The 12,181-nt window shown below is 36.1% G+C and overlaps 1 protein-coding gene across 2 annotated transcripts in view; it reads left to right on the forward strand.

Annotated features, from left to right (window-relative positions):
- LOC101741356 (uncharacterized) overlaps positions 1-12,181 on the forward strand; it is a 138,480-nt gene that overhangs the window by 64,378 nt on the left and 61,921 nt on the right. The window contains exon 1 of one of the 2 annotated variants that reach the window (XM_021349555.3): positions 8,405-8,471. The exons of the other annotated variant lie outside the window; for it this stretch is intronic. The gene's annotated coding sequence lies outside the window, so the exon portion shown is untranslated. Of the gene's footprint in view, positions 1-8,404; positions 8,472-12,181 lie in introns of those variants that run through there. 2 annotated transcript variants of the gene reach the window in all.

Genomic DNA, 12,181 nt, shown 5'->3' on the forward strand with positions numbered 1-12,181 from the left:
TTCGAGGCGAAGAGTTTGACCAGAAGGTCAGCCTTCTCTTTCGCGCTGTGGGCCAGATTGTCATCGGACTTGCGCAGTGGTGGGAGACTAGACCTGCAGAAGTTTCCTTCTGCAGCTTTGGCGAGCGACCAAAAAGCACGGCTCCCGGAGGGATAGCTCTTCAATCGCTCGCCAACTCTAGCGACGTGCTCCGACTTCGCCTTGGCAATTACCTTCTTGTAGGACCTGGAAGCGGCGAAAAAGAGAGAGAGAGAGCGATCGAGACCGATTGAGAGAGAGTAAGACAGGTGATATGTGAACAAGTCAGCAAAGTACATTAAGATTCGGGATAACAAACTGTGTCTAAGTTGAGTTTGTGTCGATCGCAAAAATAGTCACTGATAAAGCAAGTCTTATTAAAAAAAAAAAAAAGTAAATAATTGTGTCATAAACATTGATGATATTAAAAGAAATGGAAGCTGAATGAAATTTACAAATGGGTCATTAAAAAAAAAAGATTGAGAAATCAATCACGATATATCTCCAAATACTTTATTCTACGTAAAATTTTGAAAACAAATATCTTATTTTCGTTATGTCTTCATACAGAATACAACAAAGTATTCTTTTTAAAAACGTTTCTACTTAATTTCCATTAAATTAGTCTGTTTAGGTATTCCTTAATTGCTGTCCTGTTGTCGGTACACACAATAATAACGGTAAACATTCCTCCAAGGCTATACATTTTCCGTTTAAGTGATATATAGATCGGAGAAAGTCGGACGACTAAGGCGATGTTACATTTGTTACAATTCGTGTCTGTGTACTTGAATTATTTCCTTAAGGACTTTTATCACTTCGTTCATAGATATAAAAACAGACTTTACATTCATTTAAATCTCTACTAGAATAAATATGTTTTGAGTTTATGCTTTGTAAAATTTCCAAATTTCCTCTCCATACCCTGTCGCCGCACACGGTGATTACATCATATCATATATCATATCGTATTGGTCTGGAAATAATGCTTTCAGCTACCGTTAGTGGTACTCCACACTCTTTTTAGTCATAAAAATGCACATTTTTTAATATTATTGTGATAACCAATATTTCAAATTCTAATTTAATACATAAATGTAGTCAAAGGAAATTATTTAACAAAAATTTAAATAGATGAGTAAAAATTATAACTAGGTTAAAGTTCAGGTTAAGCAAGGATAAGTGGATGATAATCGAAATTTTGTTTTTATTTTGGTTAGGGAGCCCACACAGTTAGGTACCTACATCCTGGCAATTTCTGATGCGAAACAATTAACCATTTAATCAATATCTCATGAGAAGGATATTTAGGCCTTTTTTTACATGGTTACTAATTAAAATACTTTATTTATTTATTTATTTATTTAGTCTACTTACAAATTAACAGTATAATAATGGGAATAATTAGCTTAAGTAATTCCTAACAACAATAATAAATCGCTGCAAACCATCATGGAAAATGTATATCCATTTCCGGAGCATAGGCTAGCAATGAATAGCTAGGTGACAATAAACACCCAAAAGCTATACTTTATCATCCATACTACTTAATTGCTAACTCACATTTTCGTAATGGCATCATCAACATTAACAATACAGAGACGCATCAGAATACGCAAAATTTAATTTTTCTACCCAGCATTCCAAGCGTGTTAGTCAGGGCAATTTAAAAAGGTAATTTAGAGGTAAGCAAAACTCCACCACCTAGGGGTGGTAGCATTAATTAAGTCATAATTCACTTAAAGTGTGTACCTAAACTCGTAGTAGGATGACCTAAAGAAAATGTTGAAAAAAAGAAATGTATACTGCATAAAGTTAAAGCTAAAATTTGAGAATAAATAAAGTAGATTCGTGTTGATCTATCCATATGTTATCCCGCTGAGTTTGTCGCCGGATCTTCTCAATGGGTCGCGATTCCAATCCGGAGTAGTGGATTAATTCGCGAAGCAGCTGCTCTTGAGTTGTTAGGGCTTCTTTGGAGGCAGTCGGGTAGCTGTTAGCAAAGCCCACTCTTTCGATGAGCCCGTGGTTGCCCACCAGTCCTGGAGAAACTGGAAAGGCTTTCGGGCCACCTATAATCCTTCCTTTCTAAAAAAAGGGTTGATCTTAATCATAGAGAAATTAATTACTGGTGATGGTATCACGCAGCATTGAGTTACAAACTCTATAGGTCTTAACCACTGTCAACCAATCTGGAGTTAAAATAAAACTTATTTTTCATGGACGAGATAATCTACTTACGTGCAAATAGTTACTAGAGCCCTAATAAGATAAATCATAGACCTTTTAATTAAGTCATTCGTTAGTCCTTGAGACAGTTTTCTTCCGTGATCATTTCACGGAATCCGTTTCATCCCCGGATGCTAAGAAAGGTCTCCCTTAAAACAAGTTTTAAAAGAGCACTGAAGATAAACACTGACATTCATTTCACTAGCATTGTTGATGCTCTAGGGCGACGGTAAACTCAATCAAGTAAAGACTGTATATCCTTTGTCATCGTCAAAGATGGATGGATAAGTTTTGCATAAGCTTACTGCGAATTTGGTGCCAGTCCCGGGAGTCATCCACGCTATAGTCGGATGACGAGGTTACTAGATAAGTTACGTAGTTCACAAAGAATTATCCGTTCACCATCGTTATGACTGGAATTACAAAATATCCCGAAAGCGTCATGCTCTCTTTTGTTTTGTACGAAAAATATTTCACGACCTCATTCACGGCAAAGGCACGACTAGTCTTTTGTTTTTCAGTTGTCTTTTCGAGCGACCGTCGTACCTAAACTGAAATTACGGGACAAACCAAAATATAAAATGTGGTGGAATTCAATAGGTATATTTACTGTTAGTTAATTGGATATTAGTATTAAGTTCACTGCGTACGTGGATTTACGAAGAGGAAGCAAGGGCTTCTGTGAAATACCGGCCAAATCTTTTACATGTACTTTAGTTTTCTTATTTGTAAGCATTTGCCGTCTGGCCAAATATAGCGATGTTATTAAATACGAAATCGAGATAAAGTAGATGAGTAGAACCAAAAACTGAGCTCAGTAGCGCGAATTGGGAGATAAATGCCTTGTCCAGCAATAAAGAAGGTTGGGGATAACGATAAATCATCAGATAGGCCAGTAATCGTACATAATAGAAGAAATCCAGAAAGGAAGGGGCCGTGAATTGTTCCTACGATTATTTATTTATTATTTGAGTACTAGTGAAATTACAGACTAGTGAAACAATGTGAACGCTGCCATTCACATGGACACATAAGATCGAAGTTTCAATTATAGCATATAATAATAACCATAAATAATAAATATTTACTAACGATCACGCCACGTTAACTGGCCCCGTGCTAAGTTCGTAAAGGACTTGTATTACAGGTACCAGATAACGGATATAAATGTAAGATTATTGTTATAGACATACATATATTTAGTATACATCCATAACCCTGGAAAATACATTTTATATTTATCATACAAATATCCTCCCTTGGCGGGATTCGAACCCGCGACCCCCTTGTGTAGTGACCATGTCACTTACCACTACACCAGACGGCCGTTAAATATGTAACATAAAACGGCTGCCTACTCTTCGAACCGGAATGCATAATTGATTCGCTACAGAAATAACCAGGATGGTGGTACCGACCGGTATGGATTTACGATACGTCCCACTGCCATCAAGCACCACATGTCGATCGCAGTGTGCTGGTATGATACTCAGAACACATAAATTCCCTAATTTGCCATTTACGATATCCACGAGAAAAGATGGGGTGGTGCTATTGTAAGCCGATATCACTTAGCCAAACCAACTAAGACTTAAATTTGTGTGAAGTAAATGATAAAACTTTATAAAAAATGGAACCAATCAATTTTACGAATTGTTCGCAACGATCGTATAACAAAAACGTATAATAGAAACATATTATGAAACAAATACATAAAAAAATGTGGAACGTATAATTACTGTCATAATTCAAAGCTGAATTTAAAGATACTAGAGGTCCCGCAGTAGTCGAAATTCGACTATAATTAATTGGAATTGTAAGTTTGTACACTATTATGATTGTATTTTATACTTCTATAATCACAAATTTCGCCAAGCCTACACTATAAAAAATATTAATAAAGACAAACAATATTTAATCTATTCTCAATTTGACAACAGACGTCAAGAACAAAAGTTTGACAGTAAATAGTATGCATGCATGTGTGCGTCAAATACATGGTATGTAGTGTGTGTAATGTTTTCTTTATTGATTTAATGTATCTTTTATGCATCATTTAAAAAAAATATTAGCATTGTGCACTTCTTCTCTATATTCTCTATAAGTGTGGAAAATTTCATACTCCTCCGTCCGCGCAATTTTCATAAAAAGGGATACAAAGTTTTTGCTTTACGTTTTAATATAAAGATTGTTTAAAATTTTACTGCTGGTCACCATTCACATGACACTTAGCTTGATTGAATACATTTTTAATAGCGAATCTTCAATCATCCAAAAATCTTATCCGACATGAAATCATTTAAATAACTGAAAACATTCGTAAAAACCGGCTCATCTCTTCACAATGCGAAGGGAAATTGAAAACTTATCCGTTAAAAGATATTCCTTTGAGCTTGGAATGTTGAAGGAGCTTTAATTAAAATGTAACCGTTCGAATTAGTTGTCTGCACAGAATAAGCGAAGTCGAATGAATTATGATCTTGCGTTATTGTCATATTATGTTTTACACGAATGCTTTGATCCTTTAAAGGTGTTTTTGTGCACCACAAGCACCGGTCACCGTCCTCGTCGAACCCGTCGCTTGCGACGAAGGGCTCGACGAGCGAATTAACCCATAGACACAGACAGCCCACTGAGTTTCTTGCCGGATCTTCTCAGTTGGTCGCGTTTCCGATCCGGTGGTAGATTCTGCGAAGCACTGCCCTTGCTAGGGTCAGTGTTAGCAACTCTCCGGCTTGAGCCCCGTAAGCTCACCTACAAACGTTAGGGTGAAGCTGAAATAGCCTCTCAAGGCTATCAGCATAGGTAGGAGAAAAAAAAAAAAACGAATGAATATCAGCATATTAATGATAATAGATATCATCGGAAATACTTAACCCTTTGAGATCTAGTTGTATTGGACATATAGCCTTTCATTACATTAGTCTTAGGACCGACCGCAAAAGGTTAATGTACTGAACTAAATAGAAATAAACTTCGAGCATTCCAATTAATTATTGGTTCTTTAAAAACATTGAAAAAATGGTTCACTCATTCAGAAATTTCCAAAAAACTTCTATTCCAAACTTCCATTCGAAACTCCCAGTTGTAGCGTATTGTACCTTAAATATTAGAATTAAAAACAAAAAGACACGTCTTGGTGTGCCTCTTCTTCTTCTTCTTGCTTCGGTTTCCTCAATACTGAGGGTCGTGACCACCTCCTCGCAACAAGAGCTTATTACGGACCATTTCACGCCATTTGCCTCTATCTACCGCCGAGTTTAGAGCATCGTCAACTGTGGTGTCGAGGGTAGTGCGAATCTGGTCAGTCCAACGTGTCGGGCCTCTAGGGAACAATTAATACCCGTGTGGCCTGACTAAAAACGGTTGCGATAAAGCTGCTTGTCTACCTATTATTTCGCTTACCTAATAGTTGGTATCCTGAGGAGCTATCGCGCGTATTGGTAGGTCAGTTCAAGGGGCTCAACCCGAGTGGATTTGCTAATAATAGCCCTAGAAAGGGCTTCTCTACCAAAATCAATTTGATTTAATTTTTTATTTCAAAGCTTTTAATCGCTTGCAATTCTGTAAGCACATGATGCTTCCGATATTAAATAGACAGAAGATGTGTTTCTCTCGATAATGAAATACATTTAACAAGTTTTCGGGCGATGTTTTCCAAAACAGACTTTTACATATAATGTTACGTACGAAGATGCCAATAAAGATTGAACTTGAGTGGGCTATTGCTCTACTTTACTTAAAATAAATTTGATGCCGTTGTTGGATATCAAAATTGAAACATTGGATAATTTACGAATGGTTTACGGTAATGCAAAGAAGATATTGAATGTTGTTTTGAATATCACAATGAAGTTCTTTGCTATTTGAAATAATTACATCACGAACTGTTGAAAGTCCGACAAAAGTACATTATGCATTCAGATAAACTTAATATATTTTTATATGCTATTTTGATATAAATTTTTGTGTTTTCGTGCAAAACAGTTATAATATTAAATAAATGTCTACCTATCAAAGTGATTCAAATCTATTTAATTTATTTAAAAGAAGAAGAAGAAGAGAATTTTTATTATTTAAAATCTAAATTACTGAACCGCTTTTGATGAATTTTCTGTGGAACAAAAATTTACCCAAAACATATTTTTTGCTGGTTTTATTTTTAATACACAAAGCTATTCGTTCACCTTGGAAGTAATTTGTGAACAGGGAGGCAGCAGTTTAGCTCTGCCTCTGACGTTTATGGGCGACGGTAACCACTCACCATTAGGTGAACCGTATGCTCCTCTGCCTACAAGAGCAATAAAAAAATTGTTAAGTACCTATTTCATTGGAAAAATTGATACCTGCCTGTTGACTCGAACACCGGCATAGCCGTTCGACACGTATGTACCGGGCGTCTTATTATTTAGGCCGTCACGACTCCACAAATATTGTGAGCTTATTACGCGATGTTGTTCCTTCTATTTCCTGCTTATTCTGTACATATTTTTGTGAGTTGTGGGTGCCGGATTTTCTTACCTTGGCTAAATCGATGACAGTTCAATTCGTTGACAAGTTTCGATGACTATTTTTTTTTTTATTGCTTAGATGGGTGGATGAGCTCACAGCCCACCTGGTGTTAAGTGGTTACTTGAGCCCATAGACATCTACAACGTAAATGCGCCATCCACCTTGAGATATAAGTTCTATGATCTCAGTATAGTTACAACGGCTGCCCTACCCTTCAGACCGAAACGCATTACTGCTTCACGGCAGAAAGAGGCAGGGCGGTGGTACCTACCCGCGAGGACTCACAAGAGGTCCTACCACCAGTAAAAGAAATTTCAAATGACATTTCAAATCGTTATGCAAATGTCGATTGACCGCATTATTTAGAATTAAATATTTCTCCATAACATTTATATACTCTGTTCCATTTGGATTTCGATTTCGGTTTCAATACAACGTGTTTATCTAAAAAGCTAAGACTTATTACCTGAACAAAGGTAGTTATTCAAATTTTTAAGATCTAATTGTCATCTTATTAAATTTACCATTGTACATGTCTAACAAACTAAGTTCGATCGAACCAATCGACGGATCTAACGGTCGATTAATATCGGTTACAATCCGATTTTAAACGACCTGTTACTGACCAAACTTTTATTTTAAGATTTTAGTACTTATCTTCAGGTGTGAGGAACTATTTTCCCACAATATCGTCAGGGATCTGTCACGTCTGACCTTATCTAGACTGATTTGAATAAATCCACAGTAGGATATAAATGTCGCAGAAAATTCGCTCTGTTGTGTTTGTGCAATCCGACATTTAAGTGTAGCCTTAGTTTTGTGCAAAAAGATTAGATTGTATTAGCAACAACAGTCTTTTTTTTATATTTGGATAATGATTAAAATAATAGTGTCTTACAAACCTAGCAGCTGTGACAACACTGGGTCCAAATTGACTGAGTTTTTGTTGGTGAACAAAGAAGAGAAATTGAAAAGGGTACCAATGATTGCTTAGTACTCTTGATTGATAGCCTTATGTCGACACACGGACGTCAAACGTGGCCACGAGTATATATTAGGATTTATAAAGGATACTGTGAGAGATTGAAAATTCAGTGATGTGATAAGTTTTAGGTTATACGTAAACAAAATTCAAGAAAATAAATTAATATTTAGACAGTAATAACAAAAGCTTATTTCAGTGTTTTTCGCCTATGCAAAGTAACAGAAATTTCCTTTAGACCACGACAATGAGAATATTAGTATGCATAAGTTATTTAACTACATAGTTATTTTATCTTTTTATTAAATGAAAATACAGAAAAAAATATAAAATTTGATATTTTTATCGTTTTGGCATTTGAAAATCTAAATTTTAGTGCTTATTATAACAAAATGTATACCATAGAACCAAAACCAACCTAAAAAACCCTTTAAAAAAAGAAAGTCCCTCCCTATAGCTAATTGCAAGGGATATACTATTGGAGACAAAACCCAAAGAAGTTTGACATCAAACAAGTGGTCACAACAAATTCATGCCAAAGCAACATGACCTGCTCCATCGACCCCATATAATGCGCGATAAAGGAATGAAGATAATGATTGTCATAATCTTTATAATGATAAATATTTTGCATTATTTGTTACAGGTAACTAACTAGCTATCCAGAATATAATGCAAAATTTAACGTCTACACTAATGCATCGTCATTAATTGGGTCACTGTTGAGAAGGTCAGTATTGGGAGTTTTATTTACTAGTTAGTAAGAGTTTGACACGGTATGCTTTGTCTTATATTCCATGTACAAGGTGAAATGCTATTGTGAATATTAAGGAAAATTAAATCGCTAGCTAATCTAATATAAAATATTATTTTGTCATCGTGAAAATCGTTCGTAAACTTGCGGCTAGCCGTTGCATTGATAAAAACATCTCCAATCCTTGCACGAAACTAGCCACTCGTTTTAAAGGTTTATCGTATTTTATTTTTTATTAGCATCATCTTTACAAAGAAGCCTTTGATAATAATAGCTGCCATACTGTTACAATGGACCTGTGTCTATTACAAGCGACTATAAAGAGAATAAAAAATACGAATGACGCTATTTAAATGTACATCATAGGATTGTTTATTGGCACTGTAGACAGCTTTACTATCTCTAATAAATACATCGGGAGTGATGTCAAGAAGCAAGCGCAAGACAGGGTCAAGTGGAGACAACTTGTGAGGATGTCAGCAATGCCAAGGCCAAAATCAAGTCACTGATTAGTATTTAAACCCTAAATCGATTAAAATAATTTAATAATTTGAACATTCAATTGCAAATAATATATTGAGCGGCTCTTAAAACAAATTAAGTGAAAATAGACTTTGTTTTTTCGTAACGTAACAATAAAAACATAAACGCCCTGCTAAGATAAATCCTTTCTCTTTTATCACAAACGTAAACAATGTCATAACAGGAACAAGAAATATTTCCGCTGCGAAGATCCAATTTACAAACGTTAAATATCGTATGGGATTATTTTTTTCCGCGGGATCTATTGTCTTCGGAGTGTGTGATATCGCGTTATCCTGAGGCAAGTTGGAGAGTGATTGATGACGTAGACGGAGCCGAATTACTAAGGGATGTCGAAGAGGATTCGTATAAATAAATGGCTTTGATATTTGATATATTTTCTCGAATAGTTTGTTTTATCTTTTTATTGTTACTGGAGCCCATATCGCAAAGTAAATGACATAATTTTATTGGTTTTTTTATTTTTATATTATTGGATAATATTATTGGTCCGCGCGGACTCACAAAAGGTCCTACCACCAGTAAATTTATTATTACATTGTATATATATAATCTGAATCTCGGAAACGGCTCCAACGATTTTCATAAAATTTAGTATACAGGGGATTTCGGGGGCGATAAATCGATCTAGCTATGATTTATTTTCAGAAAATGTTGTTTTATTCGTGTTTTCAATAATCAACTCTTATCATCATCTATTGGCGAATAATAATACAAATTTTTTTAATTGAGGGCAACTAACCTCCTTAAAGACACAAGATGGCGTTATCAAAAAAAAAAACCGTGCAAAGCTCGGTCATCATCTAGTGTTTAATTAACCAACACTAACTATCACATCTGTTCAGACAACTAATTAGGAACTTTCATGTGGCGACACTTTATCCTCACAGAGCAGCGTAATTAAACAGAGCTGAAGATGCAAATGCATGTAGAGAATAATTTCGACGTCAGACCGCTCCATTTTATGAGGTAGCTGAACTTTATCATGAATTCACAAAAATTGCGACGTTGAGACGAAAATATCTCTGATGAAAGTTGCTTAGATAATACAAAATTTTAGCTAAAACGAAAACCAACTTGAACAAAATACAATGAGAATATCATTAATTTAGTCGAAATCCACTAAATATGCATTATTAAGGATAGTTAAAAAATACTGGTCAAACCTTAATAAAATCCAATACTTGTACTTCTTCTGTGGACGACATCCGAACCAATAAACCAATCTTACCATCGTTGTTACCGATTTTCTCAGGCTTATCAAACCGCCTTAGTGAGAATTTACTACTACAGCAACAACTAGTTTTTCATTTTGTTCTAATGCTATTTTATTATTCTAGTTAGGTCGATGAATTTGTAGATTCTGGTATTCACTAGTAATCAGAAGTCATCATCTTCTTCTTGTTTCCCTTATCCCATTGCCTATATCCCAATGCCCCATTATGTGGAATCGCCTTATTATGCTGCGCAGTGATTTGGCACGAGTTTTATGACTGGCTGACTGCCTGACGAGGTTGACGTCAGTCCTTGGCTTTTTTTAATTGCTCACAGCCCACCTGGTGTTAAGTGGTTACTAGAGCTCATAGAAATCCACAACGTAAATGGGCCACCCACCTTGAGATATAAGTTCTAAAGTTTCAGTATAGTTACAACGGCTGCCCCACCCTTCAAACCGAAACGCATTACTGCTTCACGGCAGAAATAGGCGGCGGGACTCACAAGAGGTCCTACCACCAAAAATTACGCAAATTATAATTTTGCAGGTTTGATTTTTATTACACGATGTTATTCCTTCACCGTGGAAGTCAATTGTAAACATTTGCTAAGTACGTATTTCATTACAAAAATTGGTACCCGCCTGCGGGATTCGAACACCGTTGCATCGCTCGATACGAATGCACCGGGCGTCTTATCGTTTAGCCCACGACGGGCTAGATTAGGATTAGGATTAGATTATATTTCCAGTAGCATATCCATTGCAACTTTGTCGGAGGTCATAGTCGATTAATAGGAGTATTTGTTGTCTAAAGCTACCGGCAGAGCCTGGAACATACAGCCGCGGGTTATCGTAAACTAGATTCCAATTATAAAGTTCATAAATGCCGACTAAATTATGAAACCGTTCGATAATGCTATTCCGCTGTCCTAGATACCTAGTTCGAGCTTCCGTAGTTCCATTTCTATACCCACCCGCTGTACTCACATCAATGGCCACACCGTGGATCGAACTCTGAGGCAGAAGTACTTAGTATTACGATAACTAATTTTTTTTTTTATTAAAAATAAAAATTACCATCTGCTAAAAGCTTTTTAAGGACCTTAAAAAAAACTTTTTGTGACCTCGGGAGACCAGAAGGCCGGTACGTATTTTGCACAAAGAATTAGCATTGCTATCCAGCGTGGAAATGCTGCCAGCCTTCTGGGAACTCTGCCAACCGGCGGTGAGCTAACGCAGATTTTCTATTAAAATTTATAAGTAGCTTTACCTAAATAATTATTATTTTTATTCAATTATTCATAAAAACGAATTAAAGAACAAAAGAATATGAACGCGTAATAAAATCAATTTTGAGAAATTGGTAATCTGTCGTAGTCGTGTGGGTAGCAATTACGCGAAGGGTTTGTGGGGAGAAATTACTATTTCATAGGTTGTATTAATTTATTTTGTACCTTCATACCCAAAATGAGCGAAATTATTCACTTTTTTTTGTTATTGCTTAGATGAGTGGACCAGCTCACAGCCCACCTGGTGTTAAGTGGTTACTGGAGCCCATAGACATTCACAACGTAAATGCACCACCCACCTTGAGATTTAAGTTCTAAGGTATCAGTATAGTTACAACGGCTGCCCCACCCTTAAAAACCGAATTATATCGTCCATCAGTTCCACTAATCACTAGCACCAGATTGGCCGTGACCTCGTCTATCTATTTACACCAATAAAAAACTGCTATAGCATGTTCAAGGTAAAAAGAGGACTTTTTTCCCAAGATAAAATGTTAACATAAAAGTTAAGGAAAGTTGGCAGTCTGGGACCTGGTAGGTACGTAACGATCGTCCCACGTTCAGTTATTCATGAGATCGTTATGAAGACTCAACAAGTACCCGCGAGAATAGAGCTGCAACAAATTCTGTGCACTTTT

This window comes from Bombyx mori, chromosome 15 (assembly GCF_030269925.1).
Source record: "Bombyx mori chromosome 15, ASM3026992v2".
Taxonomy (NCBI): domain Eukaryota; kingdom Metazoa; phylum Arthropoda; class Insecta; order Lepidoptera; family Bombycidae; genus Bombyx; species Bombyx mori.